Here is a 22328-nt window from a genome sequence, read left to right as displayed (position 1 = left end):
TAAGTCGGTACATATTTTTTTGTTGTAATTTAATAGTACATAAAAATTTCGAGATGTAATAGTACATACTATTTTGTTGTAACTAACGCAAACTCTCGAGATTAAGTTAGTTCCCACTCGAGATATAAGAAATAAAATTCTCAATTAAAAAAAATTCTATAAAATATAATAACACGATAGTATTTATTTATTTAAACAAAATAAACACGTATATTGAACAATTCACATAAATTTAGATACCTAATGCTAGCTTCCATAGTAGCAATAAATAGGGCACAAATACACAACGTTAATATGAAGACTCTTCTAGTGTCTTCAATTTCCTTTTAATAAAGAACATCTCTGTATCACATGTTTAAAAAAAAAATGTTAAGAATAAGAGAAAAAGTTACTAATGTGTTCAACTGTTTATAAAACAAATATATATCTATACCAAAAAATGAGATATATATCGCTTGGTTCAATATTCAGCATTGGTATGTCGCATATATCCATATCGTGTACCTCATTTCTCAATATATATATCTCCTATATCGTGATATATTGAATGAAATTTTCGTTATTGGTAACTACAACTATAAATAATAAAGAGAAGCAAAATGAGAATAAGAAGAATGGAAAAAAGAATATTAAGAATATGAAATGTATATATTACCTAATGGGGTTGATGGTTAGTAGGAGATCAAAGTGTGAAAAAATGAACTTTTCAGTAGCTGTTGAAGAGGTCGGGAGATAGGAGAGAGACCTGAAAAATACCAGTGCGATCTATACTTATTTGCGCCATACTGGGTTTTTTTTTTTATTTTTTTTATTTTTTATTTTATTTATTTATTTATTTTATTTTATGTTGTGCTTGTAATTAAGTTGATATTTATTATTATTATTATTATTATTTTAATTTCTATAAGTTCACGAATGTGAGATGTATCTCATTGGGTGGTTTATTTTGACAATAAGGTATAGACACCAATCATATATGCAAACGATAGATGTATCTCTGGTTGTCTGTGTTGCTGGTTTTGTGAAGTTTTGATTCACTTGATATTTGCGTGAATTTACTCACTCTTAAAGATTGAAATGTGAAATGCACATCTATTGTCACATATACAAAAGCATACACTAACACGATAGAAAAACTACAAACATGAAATTCATCGGGTCTACTATGAGAAACACTCTCTAAATTTAAGTGCACCCATGTGTATTCACTTGTATTCCTTTCTTTTTATATGAATAGTGATGATTAGTGAACTCAACTTTTTTAAATTGTCAATTTTGCTATTAACTTTAGAATTTGGATTTTTTGATAAGAAAAAATAGAGTGGTGGGGCAATAAACAAAATTCAAAATATAAAGGTAATAGGATACACAGTTCTTGTAGGGTTGCCTAGTTATGACAAAATTTCAAATACCTTATAAAGAGAAAGGTTGTTGATTGATAGTTAGTGGGGTATTGGGTGTGTTGTTCATCTTAGATCATTTGTTAGGAGGAAAGGGTTTGATGGTTTGAAAACCTCTTTCTAAACTTTCTAATCTTTCTTTAACTTGTTCTTGATGTTTAAATGGTGGAAAACACTAGTTTTTGTCTTGAATGGTTAAAACATAAATAAAACTATTGATTTAATAGAGAAAACATGTATGGAAATGGTTTAATTGGGATAGCTTGCTCACAAAGTTTTACTCATTTGAACATGTCAAATGAGTATGACTAATGTTTTGGGGTTTTGATGCAAAAGTAGAAGAAGTAATGAGGTAGAAGATAAGGTTGAAAACTTTGTATTGAAGACAATAAGAACTTGATTAATTAAAGCTTGAAGAACATAAAAATGGAAATTAATTTAAATAACAATTAAACTAGTAATTTAAAACATGTTAATCTACTCATAATGACCAAAGATTAATTCTAGGGTAGAAAAATAAAGCTACAAACCAAATGGTTTGGACCCTAAAAACATTGGATGCCTATCTCTATCCATCTCTTTGGCTTATATAGTCCACTTTTTACCAATTACAACTTTGCCCTCATCCTTTAGAAATAAGACACCTCATTAGGGTTTAGGTATCTTCTTGAATAAGTCTTGCTAAGGATACCAACTTTTGAGTTGAGGACACAATCTTTGGTCTTTTGGGTTAAGGACGTGATCTTCTGTCTTTTGGTTTTAAGTCCCTAACTGTTGACCATTGACTTTGACTTTTTGGCACTTTTTCTCCTAAGCTAGAATCTTCCTAAGCAGCATCGATAACACTCTTTTTTGCATTAAAATGCATGTATTAGGAGTATATGTCATAAATAGCCTGTATCTTGCAAAAGGTAGCAAAAGCTATAAGTTGTCTGTTCATTAAGCATCAGAAGGGCATATTTGAAGCATTGTAAAGGTAATAAAATGCACATTTGGGGACTGATCAACTACCCCCAAACAGCATTTAGCTTGTCCTCAAACAAAGGTGAGAGAGAAAAAACTAAGATCACAAATGTGTGATTTATTATACTAGTCTCGTTTCGCGGAGTGTGATTGCATTGACCATATGAAACAAGGCCTTAAACCACTAGGAATTCCCTAGTGGACGAGCTTAAGCCTTATGAGAGTTTTCCATATAAGGTACTCACAAACTTCCTCTATATAGTACAAAGATTCTTGTTTCCTTGTTTATTCTTAGAAGTCTATACATCTCATTAGCGGGGGAATAAAGACAAACTCTTTTGAACTCAGAATAACATATACATAATAATTTAATCATCTAAAGATATATAAACATGCAAAACATGAGCGGTGAAATACAAAAGCAGAGTCGTTTCCAAAACTTTTGGAGAGCATTCTTAAGGTGCGTTCTCATAGGGGTGTGTTGCAATCACAACTCACTGATAGATTCACTCAAGTTTTGTTTTCTCTAGTGCAGATGATACTTATATTCCTCACATACATGAATGACGTCCAAAGAAACCAGGGTCGATTGATCACAATATCCACTTACTATCACACCATCTTATTCCTAGTTGAGCTAGAGGTCTTTTATTAGGAATTACAGGGCTAAGATAGTGGTTTAGAAATAAAAAGAAAGAGAAAAACAAACTCTGATAAGTTAAGAAATTGGGTCTTCAAGATATTTGTAATTAGAGAAGAACCTCATTTTGTTCTTTTGCTTCCGAATTTGTGATTCATTCTTTAGGCTTTTGGCTTTGTGACTCCATATGATGTTGAATTTTTGGGAGTTCTAACTTTGCTTTTGTTTCTTTTGAAATCGACTCCTTTCGATTTTGAACTTTTGAGAGATTTCGAAGCTTCTAACTATTCTATTTTTGTACAAGGCATTCTCTTCTCTTCTTACTGTTCATCCAATTCTTAACTTGTAATATGGGTACGCTTTTTATTGTGTGTAGTAATGGGTTCAAGGATTGATAGCGAAGAAATAAAATGGTTTTTAGAAATTGGTGAAGGCTCGGGGGGGGGGGGGGGGTATCTAGAGAAAAACTATCTTTTTGGGGTTTTAAGGTTTATTTGGCTATATCGATTCAACAAGGGCCTAAATTCTCTTCTAGGATATGGAGTGGTGATCAAGCAATTGGACGTGTTATCTTTCTATTTGTACATCCTTTATGTCATCACTCAATAATAATTCAAATGAGGCTTTTGGCTAGATTGTCACAAGATATGAAACTTAATTGTTCTAACCTCAGCTTCGGAAACTTACTACTATATACAATCAATGATGTTGATGCATGTCATTCATGAAAAGATGCAGAAACTATTGTATGTATATTAGTCTGAGTTCGAAGAACGAATCTTTACTCTATTGCTATAATGAGACTTCTAAACCATTTGTTCATCATAGAAAAAGAAAAATAAGACTTTTAGTACTAAAAAGAAAAATATTTTTGGTCTTTTTGAAACTTTTTTACAGAAAGAAAGAAATATAGAAATATACTTAATATATATAATATAAGAATTGCTATATAATAAATGACTATTTTTTACAGAATGTTACTATACCACCCCCAAACAGAATTATGCTTTGTCCTTAAAATATGAAGAAAAGAAAAGAAATTACTATAGGAACATGAGCAAAGACGGCAGTAACCTGTACTATGTTCTTCATGATGAGAATATACCACCCCCAAACAAGTTTGGAGCATGGGTTGATAGTTATAGAACGAGAAATACATGGTTGATTGTACTAGGGATTTACGTAATTATTCTACTATGAAATACTTAACATGCATGCACAATATAGAGGTTTTAACTTGAAGATAAAATTATACGTTGATCCGGTGTCATTTTGGTTACTCTGGGGCGTATAATTTTCATTTTTATATCCTTAGGTTTTGAAAGATATTTAGAGATTCTTTAGATGATATAAAGATACTTGTACTCAAAAGTAGTGATTCTTTAAATATAAATTTTGAAAACAATCATAATAGGTGATCTTAGGCAACTTTCGTGTTGGCTTTTTATTGAACCTAATCCAATCAGACTGTGGCTTCAGTTATGTGTGCGTTAGGGGATTTACTGCGCACGATGTAATGGAAGGGTTTAGCTGATTGGATGCTAGGGGGTGGTGAAACTAGGTCTCTTTGATGGATTTTGGTAGTTCTGGTTAAAATGGGATGGAACCAATGCTCTGTTCTCATTTTTGTAGGTACATTGTCCTTGTCTAAATGTATTTGGTGGTTTGATGTGCTTGGTGAATGAACCCTAGAGGTGGTTGGGTTTGTGGATTAGTACTCCATGTATAATTTAGGTGGATTACTTTTTCTGGTAGAAGTGATGATATGTTGTTGAGTAAGGGACAATTGGTATCTTTGTGGTTTAAGTTGAGACAGAAAGTGCATGGTGATATGGGCGACCCTTAGTAACACATAACTTATCCTCAAACCACCCTTAAAAGAATGGAGATTGTGTACTTCTAAGGGTTGGTCTATGTGGAATCCATTGCCCGTGTTTTTTTTTTGGGTTTTAGAAAATCACATAACTCTTGGTGTATCGAGAACCTTGCATAATGAGAATGAAGAAAAACAACTATTTTGAGAAAGAAATGTAAAATAAAGAAAAAGAAAAATGTGTACTCGCTCCATAGGATCACACTTACTCAAACGACGAGTAAAAAATATTTTATAAAGAATATGCGAGATATACGTGGACTAAGGTTCCAGCACTTACAACCACACACTCCAAGAGGAAGGCCCGGTTACCTTAATGATGCAATCCCATGAAATGCATCAAGAAAAAAAAAAACATGAATATTTTATAGTTAGATATTCAAGACTATATGTGGATCGTTTTAAGTCAGATTCCCCAAGACTATGCATATGAGATGGATGATATGTTGTTAACTATATACTAATAGTCTAAACAATTAGGGATCTTTATAGAAAATCATATGAAAGCATTTACCCCCAAACAGAATGATATGATGCATGCGGAGTGTAAGATGCATAATGATTAGAGAAAACTTATGTAACGTATCATGGAATTTATGCAATAACCCGTCATGTTTGAATTGTCCAAGAGAGTGTGAGTGTAGTAGTAGTTGTTCTTCATAAGGCTTAGATGATGCGACATATAGCAAACTGGGTTTTTCAACCACTTCAATAAAGGGATCATCGTATGCTCTCAAGAACTCATATTCCACCTTATATTCTATTTCCTCTTTTTATGGCACTTCAATATATGCGGGGCTTTTCTTAACTGGAATGATAGTCTCAAAAGTTTGTATGTTGGGCAAAGTTTTTTTATTGGGAATGTTTAGAAAATTATGAAGGATTTCGAAGGCAATTGGCTTAAGTGCAAATTTGAGGTTTCTTTGAAATTGTTTAGTGGTGCAGTCCTCAGAATTTGGTGGATTTTTGATGAATGGAGGTTGGTTTTCGAGAGATGTTAACTTGGGAGAATGATGGTCGGGTGGTGGTTCTTCATATGATCTCGAGGACTCAGGGAACTTTTCATGTAGCCTTGGCGTTTCCACAAATTTGTGGTTCATATCAGCAATATAAAGGATGTCACAAATTTGTTCCATCGATAAGTCTTTAACGATCAAACTAAAATTAGATCCACTTTCCACTATAGAATTTATATCCTCTTCTCCATACACTTGATTTTCTTTGTCCTCTTTGTCATTGTCCAAGTGTGTCGAGTTATTTTTCAACACATGTTCTAGATTTTCTTCTGTCGGAGTGTTCTCATCCATGGGTGTACTAAGACAAATGGGAGAAATTGTAACTTTAGGCATGTAATCATCATAATCAGATCTGGAATAGTCAGGTGGATGGTAATGGTGTTTTAATTGGTCATAACTATCAGGATGGGCTTTAGCAATTGGTTCTATTATAGTAACACCTTGTTTCTCTTGTTGTTTAGGGAGAATATTAGTCTCAGGTGTGGTATCGATTGAAGTGGATTAGAGAAAACACAAGGTCGTTGCTATTTGTTGAATTTGTATTGTTTGCTCGGCCATTGCTTGGTAAAGTTGCTTTGTGATAGATAGTGGAGTGGGATATGAATTAGATATGAATGGTGATGTGAATGGTAATGGGCTTTGGGTGAACTCGCACTCTGACTGGCCATATGGATACATGAATGGTGGTTGACTATCTGTGATGGAACTCCATGAATTGTTTGCATAATTAGAAAACTCTAGGGTGTATTGGGTACTATGAAAGTTTGAAAATTGAGGTTCAAAATTGTAAGGATTTTCCGTAGTATACTCGACCTAGGCATATGATGTGCATTGAGACGCCCAATGATATAAACTACCACAACAAGAACATGGTTCTGGGTTTACATTATAATTCCATGACGGTTGCACTGCATATTGATAAGACATGTATGCTCAAACAAGAATGATGCACAATCTGTAGAAATTCATTTGTGACCTTGAAGTTTTTGAAAAGTTTGCATGCAATGTCTGTAGATTATATACTATGCCCTGTTCGAATTGAACAGTGGGCGCAAATCTAGGATTTTGGTTCTACACGCGTCAAGAGGGAAGATTGCCATTTCACTAGATGGTGTGCAGCCAATAATCTCACTCACAGTATTTCTGGGGGAGGGGAGTGAGTAAGATGGTTGGTCCACTGGAATCTGGTAGCTCTCTACTCTTTTGGTTCGTGCTAAATATTTGTCCCAATAGATGTGACTAGATTGGGTATGCTTGATTGCTTTTATCTTTTTAAGTTGGTATAGGTAACAAACAGTTCACGCAACGTCTGTTTTAAAGTGGGGCTTAATCCCACTTTTTGTTCTTTTAAGGCTCGGGATTAGTCTTAGCGTTAATGTAAAGACGAGACTGAAACGTAAATCACACAATCATGCACACATGCTTAGTAACATACAAGTATCCTCTTACACTTTATAGCGAGGAGGTTTAGAAAGTACCACCGAAGGTGTGCGAAAATGGCCCTTGGGGTGAAGGCGACGTGGTGGGGTTGACGAAGTGTTTGGTGTCTTGTGTGTCAACCCTCAAATCGAGCATTTCCTTACGGTTACAAGTTTAATCTATCTAAGACCCACAAGTTGGGTCGAAATGTGGCAAAACCAATAAGATACAATTGGTTGCCTTCGTGGGCCTAAAACATAATTGCCTTCGTGGGCTTAAAACTATGAAAGCGGTAAACACAAAAAGTAACTATGTTTAGTTAATTAACTATTCACTAATAATTAATTAAACAAAATATGTAAAAGCAAGAAAGTGTTCGTCAAAGATTGAAACTTCATCCCCCAAGTTGGGTTGAGATGCGCTAGCGTGATATTACACTACCCGCCTCTTCCATCCAACCGGTCCAAGTTGGTTGAATCCAAACTCTTGGTAAGTAAACTTAAACCAAAAGTCTAAACTTTCAAACTTAAACTATTTTGTATTTATCCTAATTAATATATATATTTTTTCAATGTTAACTTGACTATATGATATTATCTTGACTAACATGCATAAACAACAATTAATAGAAAACAAACCCTAAACATGCTTCTAAATTAATTTTAATGTTTAATTTTACAGATGGATTACTAATTCATTTAAATTAATAATTTTTTTTAATTTTTAAATTCCTTTTTTAATTGAATTTTTGGTTTTGAAAATTTAAAACTTTACAGAACTATCTACTTTTTATCTACTCACAGTTGAATTAAAATGACTAAGGGGAATTAAAGGGAATTTACATACGAAGATTTTGAGCCAACAGAATCTTCATTGGAGAAAAGTGAGGTGCGGTGCGGGTCTGATAGGCGCGGGCGCGTCAAGGGAGCAGGCGCAACAAGGACCCGGGCGGGCACGACTAATGTGTGGGTGCGGGGTTGGCAGGTGTGGCGCGGGTCGATCAACACCGTTTTGGCTCGTTTTTCTCGAGCAGTCTCTGGTGAACCGCCTCGTGCTATTCTTGGGCTCCGTTTGCTCAGAAGTTTATTGGAAGTACACGAAAAAGAATCATCTATTACGAAAAAAACTTGAAAAATTTGAAAATAAGATTGAGAAGAAGATTTCAAAGAGTGATATTTGGCTCCATCTTCCTCCTTGTGCTTAGATCCATGACGGCGGTGCCATTTGATTGCTAGTTAGTGGGGTATTGGGTGTGTTGTTCATCTTAGATCATTTGTTAGGAGAAAAGGGTTTCATGGTTGGAAAACCTCTTTCTAAACTTTCTAATCTTTCTTTAACTTGTTCTTGATGATTAAATGGTGGAAAACACTAGTTCTTGTCTTGAATGGTTAAAACATAAATAAAACTATTGATTTAATAGAGAAAACATGTATGGAAATGGTTTAGTTGGGATAGCTTGCTCACAAAGTTATACTCATTTGAACATGTCAAATGAGTATGACTAGTATTTTGGGGGTTTGATGCAAAATTAGAAGAAGTAATGAGATAGAAGACAAGGTTGAAAACTTTGTATTGAAGACAATAAGAACTTGATTCATTAAAGCTTGAAGAACACAAAAATGAAAAACAATTTAAATATATAACAATTAAACTAGTAATTTAAAACATGTTAATCTACTCCTAATGACCAAAGATTAATTCTAGGGTAGAAAAATAAAGATACAAACCAAGGTTTGGATCCTAAAAGCGTTGGATGCCTATCTCTCTCCATCTTTTTGGCTTATATAGTCCACCTTTTACCAATTACAGCTTCGCCCTCATCCTTTAGAAATACGACACCTCATTAGGGTTTATGTATCTTCTTGAATAAGTCTTGCTAAGGATGCCAACTTTTGAGTTGAGGACACAATCTTTGGTTTTTTGGGTTAAGGACATGATCTTCTGTCTTTTTGTTTTGAGTCCCTAATTGTTTACCGTTGACTTTGACCTTGACTTTTTGGCATTTTTCCTCCTAAGCTGGAATCTTCCCAAGCAGTGTCGATAACACTCATTTTTACTCTGAAATGCATGTATTAGGAGTATACATCCTAAATGGCCTGTATCCTGGAAAAGGTAGCAAAAACTATAAATTGTCTGTTCATTAAGCATAAGAAAAGCATATTTGAAGCATTGTAAAGGTAATAAAACGCATATTTGGGGACTGGCCAGTTGTATCATTTTTATTTTTATTTTTGCATCTTCTCCTTAATTAGGTAGAGCGTATGAGTATGAGAAGAAGAAAATAAACTTTTGGGATGGTACTAGAAAAATTGGGTGGAGTGATTTATTTTGGGAGAGAGAGAGACTTGAGAAAATTTTCGGGATAACATTAGAAAAATGGGATGGTGTTAGTTTTTTGGGAGTGAGAGGCATGTTAAAAGTGGTGGGTTCGTTATGAATTTTATTTTTTATTTTTTAATAAAGAAAATGTTGATTTGAAAATTTGAGAAAGCTAAAATGGCATTAAAAGGCGTGTCCAGAAAAAGTTAATCATATCTGTGTATGTACTTGTACGCATATGTATTTAACAATTAATCATGCATGCTTCACCGGGAGTTTCATCAGTTGACAATCTACATGGATGAATAAGGAAAGCATAATAGTAGAATGGCTATAACATTTCAACATTAGGGACCAACTTAATTAAAGAAGAGAGTGTGTTATTTAAAAAATTGACATTGTTCACTTCCCTTTCGGATCCACTAATTTGCAGATATGGAGGAGGAGATTTAACAGGTGAAGATGGATAGTTATATTTAAATATGGAAATAAAAAATTAGTCAAAATGCAAATTTTAAATGATGGAACTGATGTTGTTGTTCGAGGTGATATAGTTGTGGATGTTGGTGTTGCTACCATTACATTCGGTGTAAATTAAAGGCATCTGTAATGGAGTAGACTACTATAGAGGATACCATAAAAATGTGTCAAAATTTGACAGTAATTGCTGCAATATTAAATAAATCATAGTGAAAAACAACAATAATTAATACACCTATTGAGAAAAAAAAAATACTTTATAATTTCCCAAAACTTACATACATACTAAATTCCAAACGAAATAGCACACGAAGATGACTTGAGCTAATTTCTTAAGTTATATATGTACATAACTGATTTGAGTTAGAATTAGATGACACAGGGCCGAGTTGTCGACGACGGGGGTTGCAAAAAAATATCAATATATCCCAACAACTGATTTGACCATGTGAAATATGTTTGTGAAACAATAAAAAAAAAAACTCGTGATAGCAACTATAATGCCCCCCCTGGCTTCCAACTTTGATCATCTTCTTTGCAAGGGCAGCCAATAAGTCTCGTTACTACTGGAAACTTTTCGTCTTGTTATTTTATGGTTATTAAAATCTTGTTGGCTCTATTTTGAATTTCAGATCACTGAATACTACGCCTATGAGTACGTTTGAGACAGACTTACATTCTCAAAAGACACGGACTGTGATGAAAATCATTAAGACCCACAGCAAGTTGTGGCGGTCAATTGTTCTACCATAATTAAATGACCCAATCAATGTACATTAGCTTAACATGCATAGAGAAAGGGAAAGAACTTTACGATTGTAGTCAGCTTCTCCAGTGGCAAGTGCTATGTCTTCATCCACTGCAAACACCTAGGAGCTTCATATAAGTCTAGGAAAATTAGAATACACCACCTCCTGTCTAGGGCCAAAATTTACGTAAAGAGAAGACAAAAAAGTGGATATTAATTAGTAAATGCAAAATTGTCACACCCCGAATTTCGACAGAATTCGGAAAAACATTATTTGTCCCCGACTCTTCGATTTCCGAGGTGTGACGCACTCTCCACTCCCAAAAACCCATAAACAGTTTTAAAATATGCGGATAATTAAAACCAATAAAATTTTTAACTTAAACAACAGTCATCTTCATTACCAAAAACAATTTACAAATGAAAATGCAAATAACCTTATCTCAACTGAAAATCTATATCACCTCAAGGGAAAACAAAACTTATCCTAAGATGCAATGCTAACGCAAACCACAAGCAGCAGCCAACCTTCTTCAACACTAAACCTGTCAAAACTTATCAACTATGTTCATTGAATGAACACACCCGATAAACAAGCGTGCAAATCGGGATTGACATTATAAAAATCTTTGGTGTGAGTAGCTCTAAAAACAATATATACTTATACAAATATATCTATAATCCATACGGCAGTTAGTTCCTCCACCGAGGCGCCTTAACTTTCAACGACAAACACAACATCCTTAAGAATAATAATTAAGGCAGGTAGTTCCTCCACTGAGGCGCCTTAACTTCCCACTAACCACACAACAAACTATACACATAATAAATAAGGCATGTAGTTCCTCCATCGAGGCGCCTTAGGTTCAACTAAACAAATAACCAAACAAACGTATTATATACTTACCTCATTCCATGCTCAATTACAGAGTGGGTCGGCTCTGCACAAGTAATTAGTTTGACCCACCCTTCTGCAAAACCATATATAATCATCTATCTACAGATACATCATTAACAAATATATTACCATAATTAGATTATTTAAGGCTTTCTTTGCGTGTCCCTAAAATCACGTCGTATCAATGTCTTACCTAGTTTCCCTGGCTACCACAATCGCAACCCAACGCCGAACATGTACATCCACATGCCTCCCTTACATAATGAGCCACTCCGTGCGTAACCACCCTGAGCGGGATGCCGCACACCAGGTAAATCCTCACACGGAAGCCAAATCTATGTGTAACCGCCACTATTCGCATAAAATATTGCGCATCATCGTTCTATATTGCTTAACGGAATAATCAAGCCACTATTAAACTCGCCCGGGAGAGGGCGCCGAAGGCCATTCAGATTAAGCGAAACGCCGGAAGGGCGCCCGAAGGCCATTCAAATTTTAATCGAACGCGCCGGAAGGGCCAATCACATGAGTTGTGGTAGTCGGGGTTCTAGGATTTTCGTTACGTAATTTATTCAGGTGTCATACATTAATGACTCATAAACATTTCTACTATATCACGTGCAGGTCAATTACCTTATTGCACTAAGCCACAATCTCTAGAAATATCTCAATATATCTCATAACCATTTTCATACTTTCACGTGCCAATATATTATTGCACTACACCACACTCCCGTGGGCAAATATTCACCAATACTATATTAGCATCTCACATATAAAATAATGGAGTGTATATACATTTCTCCAAGATATTGCATTAATACAACTATCCCAGCATATTATATCATGTCACAATGCTTCAACGTATCGCATACATTATAACGTATTAGGAATATAATATCTCCTAACATCTCAATATCGTCACGTGTCAAAAATACACAACATCAACGTCAAATCTTAATTAGATAATTGACCAACCAAGGTTATACAATCTTCCACAGCATTTTATTACTACATATGTTCATATAATATACAACATAAAACGTAGCACAAATAGACAGTCAAAAGTCCACAATCAAAGCCCAATATATATATGCTTTACACACTACTCACGTCAAATCTAAATTAGATAATGACAAACCAAATTATATAATATCGACAATATTTTATTACTATATATATCCATATAAACAAACATATGAAAAACTGGAAAAGTCAACATTCACAGTCAAAGGTCAACAGTCAAAGTCAACGGTCAATGGTCAAAGGTCAAAGGTCAACACATCATGGTCAAGGTCAAACTCAACATGTCATGGTCAAAGTCAAAGTCAACCGCCATGGTCAAAGGTCAAAGTCAACCGTCAAAGTCAACGGTCGATGGTCAAAGTCAAACTGTCGTTTCCGTGTTCGACAGGTTCAGGGTCATAGCCATGGTTCATGGCTAAAGGCAAATGTGCATGGCTCATGGGCTCATGACCACGGTCCTGGTTCGGACCCAACTGGCCAAGCCCAAACCTTAGAACCCGAAAGTCTAAAAGTCCACTTATTTATTCTACCTGACCCAATTGGATCTATTTTAAGTCCTATGGACTGGCCCCAAGCAATAATAGAAACGGCCCAAAACAGTTAAGTGGTTCGGTCCAAAAATACAAATATAACGGGCCCATAGACTAATATTAGAACTGGTCCCAAAACTTAATTGGATTTGGCCTGGAAATCTTTACATTGAACTGGTCTACAAAACTTAATTGGATTCGCCACGAAATCTTTACATTGAATCGGTCTACAAATCAAAGGCTAAAAAGAAATGGGTCCAACACAAAACTGAAAAGAGTTGGCCCAACCAAAACCGATGTAGTCCGGCCCGGTTAAAATACCACCCAAACCCAAGCCTAATAGGGTCCGCCCAACTAACCAACCCAAAGCCCAACCATCTAAACCGCCCAAGCCCAAACCGTCCACAATTCATCTTCTCCAATCGCCACCACCGGCCACCCAATTTTTCCGGCCATCCACTCCCATTCCATTAAGTCGGTTAGACTCCCCATCCAAACCCAACCAACTTTAATGAAAACGACAAGCCCAAATCGTCCCATCCAAACATCACAAAACTAGATCTAGGAATTTCTTGCCGCCATTAATGGTCGGGCTTCAAGCTTCCAACGCTGCCCCCCTCACTCTACTACACTACCTCACTTCAACAATACAATCAACAAAACCAATCAACCAAACTACAAACAAAAACAACCAACACAGCTTTATCTGGCGATTCTCGGCCGCCATTAACGAAGTTTTACAGAGCTTCAAAAGCAAGAAACCCGGCGATGCCCCCATCACCACCAATCCGTCACCCCACTATCACCCATCATAATCCCACTACTCCAAACAACCTAACCCAACACAACAAAACAACCCATTCAAAGGCAAAGACGATTCTGGCGGGGTCGACGCCATTGATGCCAATTTCTGACTTTGACCGCCTAACGCCCACCCTCCAATACAAACAATGAGAACTTAATATGGACGAAGCGATTCATGGGACTCGGCGCCTCCATTAACAACGCCTCGAAGTTTGGAACCGTCCCACAGTTCAATAAAAAGTAAGGACACCCCCTCACAAGTATTACAGTTCAACAAGTGTTTGACTAGAGTTTTAACAACTTCGAGGAACACGACGTCGAATAAAACAAGACAAAAGAGCAATTATAAAACAAGAATGAGAGCGATGAAACCGACATACGAAAACTACAAATCTGGTGAAATAGCAAAATAGCTACTCACCTGTATGAACAGCTCGACGAATTCCTCCGGGTCCGAATCGTCGTGCTCCACCTCTCCAAAAAACAAACCTTCTCTCTCGCCTCCATTTTTTCATTATTTTATTATTTTCTTGAACCCTATTTTCTAGAAAAATGTGTTTATATACTTGGTCCGAAACCCAAGCCCAACACCGACTCGGGCCCAAAACCAGGCCCACGTATCCCGAGTCCGATCCGACGAATTTTGAAAATAAAATAATTTAATTAATTAATAAATAGAAAAATACGTATTTTAAAATACGGGCGTTACAAAAATCGTGTCTCCATTGCCATTGATGAAGTTTATCCTTTGTTTTTCTCTTTCTCTATCACCAGCCAATCAAACTGCATATATTCTGCAAAACGTAGATAAGAAATCTACGTGTATTATACCAGATGAACTACTATGCTCTACCAAGGTTCGAAATACTATATCAGTATTTATACATCAGCTACATTTTGCATATTTCAGCCTGATCCTTGAGAAATGGGTAGTTAAATAAAATTGTTGAATATCCTACAGCGGTCATATAGTGGTCAAAATCCAATATAATCGTTATATATCACCAAAATTTGTGATCAAACCCCTTAACCCCTTGAGACTACTAACTAATAGGGACACATGGTGAACTTAATCAAGTTTAGGTGAGCTTGTATTTTTTAGTGTTAGATGTATGGTAGCTCCGTGCAACCGATTAACAAAGTACCTTTGACCAAAAGAGGTTATTCTATATTTAATTTGGGAATCTTAGCACCGCCCACTCGAGAGTTTGCGTAATCTTAGAACTAAAAAAAAAAAAGTTGTTATCTTGATACCGGAAACCAAATGAGGGGAAAGATTCAACGACAATATAATGAATCCATTTTATCACAATAGAAAGCATTATTAAAAAAACAACAATTACCTTGTATTATGGTGAAGTAATGAATGACACACCATCTTAATAAACCAAGGGAATTGTTAGAGCCCATCTAAAGTCGATTTTGCCTCCCCCATAACATGCTTCCATAAAATCACCCACTTGAAAAAAGAGAAAATAAACAATTGGTGAAAGTTGATAAGTGAAAGCGTCGACTGGATTTCAGAATTCTCACCTCATCTAACTATCTAGCAGCAGGATAAAATTGTATTATATTATAATTTAATATTTGTTGACCATGTATGAACTAATCAATCAATTTTTATTTATTTATTTGTTTTTAATCTAACCTGTTGTTTTGGAAATCGAAGTGATAAGTGACTTCAGCCTGATTCGTCTTCTTTCATGGCGAATTTATGAATATATGGCAGGAAGAAAAAAGAAGAATTTGGTGAAGTCATGAATGACACACCAACCATGAGAAAAACAGAGATAAAGGAGAATCTCATCTCAAAAGAAGTGTGGTGGGAGTTTTTTTTTTATATGTTTGACATTTGTGATTGTGGTGGGATGATGGTGGCCAGGGATTGTTGTGGTTTAAAATTTAAGCTGCATCAAAAAGCTATGTGTTACCTGAACGATTAAATTGTAGGGAGTTTTGATCGGAGAGAGCGACCAAAAAAGAAATCAGCAAGCTCATCAACCTTAGGACATAATACAATTGCAAACACAACACAGTTGCAAAGATTGAATTAGGTGGTTACTACAAAGTATTCAATTCACTTCATGAAGCAATGTAACAAAAGCTTCTTACCCCGTCCTTATGCGATAAAGAGTAACAAAGAAGACTCTCCAGTGTTCACCTTCGTATTCCTTTTTTTTTCCTGATGACAATGGAAGCAAAGAGAAGTGGTTAATAAAGAAGTTAGATGGTGGAGAAGAATCCAATGTGTGAGACAGTGGTAAATGGTGATTATTTGTTTTTTGGTTTTTTATTGGTATGGACAAAATGTCTGTGAAATAGGTAAGGATGGGAGTCGGTATGGTTTGAACTGTGGAATGATCTAACATTTGTAGATAGGGACGGGAGTCGGTATGGTTTGAACTGTGGAATGATTTGTTTATAGATTAGTAACTGTAGAATGATCTTACATTTGTAGATAGCGACGGGAGTCGGTATGGTTTGAACTATGGAATGATTTGTTTATAGATTAGTAACTGTAGAATGATCTGACATTTGTTGCACAATGGAAATCATGCTGTGTTTTATTGTATATATAGATAAGCTTACCATTCATTTCTCGCACTATGTCTAGGGCTGTTCTCCGTCCGGATTTTACCGATTCCTATAGAAACAGTAGACTGAACTGATATACTTGGTTTTCTAAAAGTCTAAACCAAAACGGAATCGAATTTGAACGAAAACCGAGATGAAATGTTCGGTTCGGTAGTCGGTTTGGGCTTTTTATCTAACTTCAAATCAAAACTTATACGGACCTACTAATCACTAGCCAAGTGAATTTTAATAAATATATTGAATAGTATTGATGTCAATTTAGGCATATTGACAAGTTATAACGCTAATCACAAGAATGAAATATTCAAGTGTTCAAAATAGTAATAAAAAAACTCTAAAATTTCTATATACATCTAGCACCCGATTCGGTTCGGTTTATATTAGTTAACCAAAAACCGGACCTAACCAGTCGATTTTGCCTTTTGAGAACCGAAAACCGAACCAAAAAATTAAAAACTATTAATTTCACCCGGTTCGGTTTTTTGGTTTCCTGGGTTTTTTTTAGCAGCCCTTACTAAAGTGTTGAGATTTTTGGCATGGTATAGACAATACTTGGACTCAAGTTCGACCTTGTGGATTTTGGAAAAAAGTGGGTTTTGTGGAGGAAATTATGCTACAGATGGTCCTTTGGTCCAGTTGGTACTAGTGATTAGTGAACATGATAACTCGCCACAACTTTCTTCCACTCAGTTGCTAGTTGCTACTTCTACTATTTTCTCTTTGTTTCTCTATTTTTTTTTTTGTATTTTGACTATATTAATTTTTATTGGGAAAATGTCCATGAGATGCCCTTTTGGATTAGATTTGCCATCTTCATTTGTGCGAATATCATACGCTTCTCCAGCCATTAGTACTTGTATTGTTGTATTGTGCAGGTTTCCCATCCAAATAATGGCAGTAAAGAGTCTTTGCTTGAGCCCCACCGGTGTGGGCGTGTGGTTGTGCCCAGTCCTTGTCACCTATTTTCCATTAGAGAGGCACCATAACACGGAGCCCATTTTTGCTGCAATTTCTCTATGGCTGAGTTTGCTTCTGGCCCAATAAACATACTACACGTGTACAGGGGAAATCAAATCTCGTTGGAGACTTTCTGTTTTCTCTCGACTGATACTTTTGGTGGCACACTGGCCCACACGTAGGGCAGTTGTTCATTAACCCCATATCGTCTTCTTCACTGAGCTTTAGAAACAACAACTCCTACACTTTTTTTTGTGGGTAAAGATTCTTATAAACACTTAATGATATTTCTTTAGCAATAATTCAGAGTAAAATTTTCTCATAGGATCGGAGTTTCATTGGGTTTCTAGTTGAATTTAAGTAACTTTAGATTTCCCGTTTGCCACATTAATGAAGATGCTGTTGTATTCCTTTGTCTTCACTCTTAGTCTTCTAGGTTTTCTTTTCTCTTCCCTTTCTTTCTGCCTCCTCTCCTCCATTCTCATTCCTTTTTCTTTCTCTTTATACCCTAGCCCACTCTCTCCATCCATACACCTGTCCTTTCATCCACAGTCTCCTTATTTTCTCCACGCACGTATTCCACGTCAGTGGTTTAGGTATCCGCAGCCATGCTACCCTACTCTTTGACTTCCTTTGTTTCTAGTACAACTCACCGTTGACCCATTCCAATTCTCCATAATGGGCTACTACAGATGCTCCTTCTCGACTCCGCAGCTATCTAATTGGCCTGGGGTTGAGAATTCCCGCCAATCTATCTTTTTTTTTGGTAGTAGTAGTATCTGGTTTTCCTCTTCTGACTCTTCATCGGTATGTGTATGTTGCCGAGGGTAATCATCACGCGCGTCTTTTCAGTAACATTTCGTTGGACCACCTAATGACTCTTTGATTTCTTCCCCCCTTTGATTTTACTCTTTTGCCCTTCTACTATTTAAAATCTCACTTGTTTCTTCTTCCTTAGGGCAAGAAATAGAGTGGGTTCGGGTTGGATTCTCACTCAAAACTCTTTACCATATTAGGATCCATCTGGATTCGGGTTGGATTTCGGATATCTATATCTATTAAAAAACACCAAAAAATACACTATTTTAATGATTTTCATATATAAATGTACGATATAAATTAATTTTTAGGCATCAAAATATGAATCTTGTTAAAATGGTTCGGGTCCAGGTCGGATTCTAGTCACAAACATAGAAACCATATCTGGTAAAATGGATTCGGATATCGGATTCGGGTTGAAACCCGTACCATTTCCAGCCCTATTCTTCCTCGCTCATTTCATATTTATATTCACTCTCCACTCTCCCTTCTCTCCAATAGTTTTCCCCCTTCCGATTATACTCCGATATGTATATCTCCTATGTGATTGCTCTGGCGCACCCCTTCTCCGTTGTAAATTTGATCCAGGTTCATTATCTTCCTCTTCCTTTTCTCTTGGCGTGTTTTCTTTCCTTCATTTCATTTTATTTTGCAACTATTTCTTTAGTCTTCTTCATTCTTTGAGTCTTTTCATCTTCCCTTCCCTATGTCGGAATCCCCCTCCGGTGACTCCTCCTCTTCTCGGTCCAATATGGTGGCGTCCCCACCTCCGGTGGCCACTATTGCGGTCCCCTCCACATCTGGGTGGCTTATCTACCGCTGCCCCCTTCATGATGTCGTAGACTTAATTTGGATGCGCTTAGGGGCTGCCTATGGGATTACTGATAAGAGCCCAAAACTGTAGTTTTAACCCTGTAACAGTCATATTTTTAGACCAATTATGTGAGTAATAATTAAGAGTTAATACTGATTACGTGTTTTACGCGTTTTGGGCTTCAAAGTCAATTATGTGCGAAATGTGCTACCTTGCGATATAAAGGAGCAATGGTTGGTTCTTTAAGGAGTTACGTGATTAAAGGTCAAGATTCAAGAAGACAAAGCCTTTCAAAATCCCAGCCAAAGCTGAAAAGTCAAAGTCAACGCGGGCAAAAACAACATACAAAGTCAGCAGAACTTTCGAAGGCCGTATCTTTGGACTCAGACCTCGGAATTGGGTCTACCTTATGTCAAAATGACCGGCTCGGAAAGAGCTTTCCAATGGTCCATGCCTTGGCCCAATCATAGGAACAGAAGTGGACGAAAAGTCTATCAAAGCCAACTGCAGCTGAAGAGGCCTTTTTGGACTGAAAGAATTGGGTTTTGGGCCTGATTCTCTGGCCCAAAACATGGCTCCAAGCCCATGCACGATTTTTGGATTTGAACATATAAAAACAAAAGCTTAGCTCTTTGTTAAGGTAGCTAGTTAGACCTAAAACTATAGATAATTCTAGATATAGTTTTCACTAAATAAAATTAAGTTTAGTTCATTTCAATTCTTGTTTTAGATTAATCTTTAGAATCATTGTTCTTCATTAGTTTGATAAATAAAATAGCTAGTTTGTCAATTTCGATTCTTGTCATTTACAATTGTTTAGATCTAAAGTCCCTTATTACTTGTTATTAATTTCTTAGTTATTACCTGAGATTTCAATCATTGTTTAGATAAATCGCATAAAAATAGAATTTTTATATGATGTCTCGTTTTAATTCAATGGGAAATGATAGTAGTATGAATCAAGGCTAAACCTCCATTAGAGGGGTTGAAGAAGCCTTGATGACGCTTGATCTTTGTTAAACTTAGAAATCGTCGTGATAATTATTCCACTCTAGAAACGATTAATTCACCATGAGAATGGGTTTAGTCGCTTACATGCTAGTTATGAATTGGCAGAAATGCCATGTATAATTAGGGATTATAATTACTATTTTGATATGCGAAGCATTCAATTTGGATCACGACGAGTCTTTGTTAGTAGGATTAAGTCGAGTTAAGGTAGATTCAATTCCCTTTAATTCTTTATCTAGATTCAAACCCTTAGCATTCTCTCATTTCGTTATTCGCAACTTGTTAATTGAATTCACCTCGTAGTATAGAATTCCCCTCGTAAATCTCTCATTAGAGTTAAGACCGATTAATTAGACTAGAAAACATTCCATGCTAAAGAACTAGGAGTGGAACGAATTTGTTAGTCCACTCTATTTCGATAGAATTGAGAGTAGAAAACTTGATAAACATAGGCACATAATAAGTTTTAGTTTACTTACGTTTTGAGTTTTATCGTTAATTTCGTACCTAAACTTTTAACATTTTTATGTTTATCAAATGGCGCCGCTGCCATCTTAGTTACCTTTAGCATTGTTTTCATAGTATAATTAGTCATTTTTAAGTCCCATTAAACCCACCCACCCTTGTTTGATTCATCTTGTGGTTGTCCATTTCAAAGATTGAAATGTTCGCGAAAAAATTACACCGAAGCGACACATTGTGCCCAAACGCCTGGAACCTTGAGACCAGACCAAACCGAAAGCGACCCGCCCTAAAACACTGTAACTTGAAGTTACACGGGCACCTCAAAGCCCAAAGTGCGACGACTGCCTCTAAGTTGAATTTTTTGCCGGATTTCCACGGGTTTGTTTTGAACTTCGAAGTTTTAAGTTTTTCGGTGTTCTAACTTGTTATATACACTCGAACACGCCGTAAACAAGACGCTATTCATAAAGCGAAGCAAGGACACAATCAGGTATTCCTTTCTTCCATACCTCGTGATCTCTATTTAGAGGTTTATACTAATATATCAAGATTGTTTGGAGTGTTGTCGTGTTTAGACTATGAAAAACCTTATCGACACGTCGTAGGATTGAACAAGTCCTATAAACATTCCACCATCCTACGGTTGGTGCGGAACAAATTAAACCGAGGGTATTTCCCTTCACTTTAGCCGATAAAGGCGTCGTCTTGGTTAAGCCCAAAGCGCTAACTCAATGGACTCGTGGGCTAAACTTGTTCAATTTGTTTATGGAACATTTTTACCCACCCCTAAAGACGGATGAGATGCTTTCCAAGATTCATTTTTTTTCGATGAATCCTCATGAATCATTTTTCGAGGCTTGGAATCGTTTCACCGACCGCTTATAGAGTGTGCACACTATAACCTCGAAAAGACACGTTAGTTCGCGGCCTTTTTCTTCTACATCACCATAAAGAAGTCCTTGACATAATGAATGGGAGTAGTTTCCTAAGTAAAGGAGCTTCGGAGGCTTACAAATTTTAGAAGATCAAACTAAACGCTTAATAATAATGGGGGTAGTGATGATATCCCCGCTCGCTAGTTCTTCTTCAACAGTTTAAGGCGTAGGTATGTTTGAGATGAAACCCGATCCAAAACTTAAAAATTTAATCGAATCTCTAACTAAAAAGGTAGAGGCTATTTCTGTTCAACAAAAGCCTATCCCCGTCATGAATGTCAACTCCAACCCATGTAATTTCTGTTTGAGTCCTGAGCACCCTGACTCCTATTGTCCTCTCGCCTATAAAGAACAACAATCAGAGCAAGATAATGCTTACTCCATTAATAGCTATCCTATTCCTAATGCCCCATGGAGACAACATCCTAACTTTAGTTGGCGAAACAATCAACAAGTTACACCTCCTGGGTTTAATAACCAAAATGTTAGGCAAGCAAACAATTATAACCAAGCTCCACCTAGACAAGGACAAGGTCAGGGGAATTATACTAATTATAACAACCAAGCGCAACCACGACAAGGTCTAGCACAAGGTCAGGGTAATTATAATAGTTAT

At 36.2% G+C, this 22328-nt stretch overlaps 1 long non-coding RNA gene across 3 annotated transcripts; it reads right to left on the bottom strand.

Annotated features, from left to right (window-relative positions):
- Positions 1–8994: 8994 nt before the first annotated feature.
- On the bottom strand, positions 8995–16119 carry LOC147515721 (uncharacterized). Of its 3 annotated transcripts, XR_015213503.1 has the most exons (4): positions 15765–15897; positions 15460–15575; positions 10925–11420; positions 8995–9414 (listed from the first exon to the last, which is right to left on the bottom strand). It is a non-coding gene; the product is annotated as an uncharacterized LOC147515721 (long non-coding RNA). The 3 variants fall into 3 exon arrangements; XR_015213502.1 differs by lacking the exons at positions 8995–9414; positions 15765–15897 and adding an exon at positions 16048–16119 and having other exon boundaries at positions 10498–11420; XR_015213501.1 differs by lacking the exon at positions 8995–9414 and having other exon boundaries at positions 10498–11420.
- Between the last annotated feature and the right edge of the window lie 6209 nt (positions 16120–22328).

Source organism: Coptis chinensis, chromosome 2 (genome assembly GCF_015680905.1).
Source record: "Coptis chinensis isolate HL-2020 chromosome 2, ASM1568090v1, whole genome shotgun sequence".
Lineage (NCBI taxonomy): Eukaryota > Viridiplantae > Streptophyta > Magnoliopsida > Ranunculales > Ranunculaceae > Coptis > Coptis chinensis.
This window is presented reverse-complemented; position numbering and strand designations above follow the sequence as displayed.